We start from the raw sequence: 2,798 nt of genomic DNA, 5'->3' as shown, positions 1-2,798 counted from the left end.
TAAGCAATTTTGTTAAATAAATTGGGTGTGAGGGTTGAGTCACACCTGGCAGTCCTTAGAAACTACTCATACTCAGGAGTCACTACTAATCGTTCCAGGGATCAAACCCAAACTTGCTTGCTAACATTGGTTAGCCCATTTTGCCCAGGCCCAATGACCAAATTTAAAAGGAACAAGTTGCATAACTATTGATTCTAGAAAATATAAACTTATAAAATGTACAAGGAGTATTATCAGAAAGAAGAGAAATTCATGCAGTTAAAACTTTATAAACCTACCAATTTTGATAAAAAGTCTTATCTTCTATTTTCAAAGTTTAGTTCAGTTTTCCCAATAAGAAGATAATCCACCGATTTTTGTCTTTGTTGCAATATAATGACTAGAATGAGAGAGAATAATTTTTCTGTTTGTAGTTAAAAGTTTAATCCCTGAATTTCTTTGCAGTGGATTTGTAACAAGTTAGGTTGAATGAATAAACTGAGCTTCAGTTTAAAGAAAGAAACTCGAATATCTTATTATTAAGGAACAGTGTTTTGAGGCTAGAAGTAACCACAAGAGTACCTAGGAGAAAAGTGGCTGCATGTTAGTAAGGTTGCCTTAATCTTTCTTTTTTTTTCTCTTTTTTCTTCTTTTTCTTTTATCTTTTCTTTGCTTTTTATTCTTTTCTTGATTACATCCTCTTCCTCTCACTATTCGAAGGGAAGAGAAGAGCGATCATCAATGGTAAAGGGCAGTTGCAAAAGCAACACCTAGAACCGACTTCATGCTCCGGAGAGGATGCTCTGACACCTCCTCATGGTTTCAGTGCTCTACATCATCAGAGAAACTTCTCTAGTAGTGAACTATAAAAATGATTCCTGAAAGTATAGTCTTGCATTACTCTTTCTTACTGTGTTACCATCTTGTTCAGAAAGTGGAAAAAGTACAATTCCTTGTGAATTAGCAGAGTTTTGGTTTATCTTAAGTGAAAGTTGAGTTTTGGAACCTAAGGATTCATACTCAGTATCACAATTCTTTATATTATCCCTAGTTTGGAAAACCCGATAACCAGATCTATCTCTCCAAAATACAAAAGCCAACTTTGTAGCTATAGACAAGATACAAACATGAAGCCAGCTCATATTTTCCTATAGCTTCTCTTTCTAGTTAAGTCTGCAAACTAATTTGGATTAAACTAAAACAGACTTTTGCTCCAAGCATTTTGGAAGTTTAAAGAGTTTGGCTAATTTTGGTTGTCTTTTCAAAATATTTCTTATATGGCTTCTTCATGTCTGCGTCCTGGAAGGGGACCAATATGTGCTTAAATCTTGTAAGAAGTTGCTCTTTTCTTCGGAAAGGCAGCAAATGCATGGAAGATCTAAAGAATTTTGCTGCTTTTCTTAAATAAGATGCTGGACAAAGTTCATTAGCGATCGGATTCAGAGTCATTGAGTTAGCAAAGTATATTAGACACTTAAAATACAGGATCATTTTCCTAATATATTAAAACTTTGTCGGTACCTTAAATAATTTTTAAGAAAACAAGAACAGAAAAAGTATGTTTTTGAAGCCTTATATCTCTCCCGCTTTCATATTCATTATGATTTTATTTGTTGCCAGTTGAACCTGAAAGCAGGTTATTTTAATTTCTGGTTTAATTTCTGTGCAATCACTGGTACTTGGTACTACATAAGAAATCTACTCTTCTAAAAAATCTTTGCCACTGATGCCACATACAAATACCGTATGGACTAGCTCTCAGAGCCAAAGCAGGAAAAATCGCCAAAGGGTAAAAATAGTTCTTGATATGATGATATGCTGCTAAAAGCCACATGGTGTTTGGGTGCAGCATTTCACAGTCAAACAATCATAATTTCATGCCTAAAATGTGCATGTTATTTCAGGAAAATACAAAATCTGAGCATTGCACATTTGCTACAGAATGACCAGTGAGTGTTGCTATAATGATTTGTTTTTCTTTTACAAATGAATATTTCTTGCTGAGCCTTTTCATGCCATATTGCCTAGGGTGGCAATGGGAGTAAGGACAGACTGAGGTGAGAGAAGGAAGGATTGTGTCTATCTAGGCTTTTCTGCTAAATTCCTATAACTCTAAAAACTAGGTACAGAAAAAAAAAACAGCGTCTTTTCTTGTCTTTCTCATCTGAAAGTTTTCAAGAGGAACTGAGCTTTGTGGGGCTTCTGCATGGTAGTAGGACAGTCTTTTGGATAGTTTATATCCTAACTCACAGAGCCTTAGCATTTCTGTTTAACCGTTAACAAATATTTATGACAGCAGAACCCACCCTCCCTTAAAGTTGTAATAGATTTCATAGGGTTAAATTGTCTTGAGTTTCTGAACCTTGTGATATAAATATAAGAACATTACAACTGTTTTACTAAAATACTCATCATATTTTATTAAAGTCATATGAAGATTCATATTCAGGCTTGAAAAGGAGGGAGTTAGGCACAAGAAGGAATGAAAGAGGAGAAAACAGAAGAAAGAGGGTAAAAGAATTTTTCATTTTGTCCTGGAAACAAAAACCTTCTGCTTAAAGAGAAAAGGGAAGTTCAAAAGTTACTAAAGTTGAAGTTATTGGTATTTAACAAACTAGAAAATATTTGAAGGCTTGGAAAGAAAAGAATTAGTTGAAAAGTCATAAAACTCGGGAGGAGGGCTGATTAATGCAAGACTCAAATCAAGGTAAATAGAAAAATGTCTAATTTATACCGTAACAATGACTAACAACATTATATAAAACTCACTGTGTACCAGACACTTTAATTTAAATTAATTTGCTAAAATTTCCACAAAA

At 34.0% G+C, this 2,798-nt stretch overlaps 1 non-coding gene across 1 annotated transcript; it reads right to left on the bottom strand.

The window, feature by feature from the left end:
• Positions 1-659: 659 nt before the first annotated feature.
• On the bottom strand, positions 660-873 carry LOC130019862 (small nucleolar RNA U3). The gene has a single exon (XR_008791920.1). It is a non-coding gene; the product is annotated as a small nucleolar RNA U3 (small nucleolar RNA).
• Between the last annotated feature and the right edge of the window lie 1,925 nt (positions 874-2,798).

This window comes from Sorex fumeus, unplaced genomic scaffold, assembly GCF_029834395.1.
Source record: "Sorex fumeus unplaced genomic scaffold, SorFum_2.1 ptg000009l, whole genome shotgun sequence".
NCBI lineage: Eukaryota > Metazoa > Chordata > Mammalia > Eulipotyphla > Soricidae > Sorex > Sorex fumeus.
Note: the sequence above shows the minus strand (reverse complement) of the source record. Positions and strands in the feature narration are given on the sequence as shown.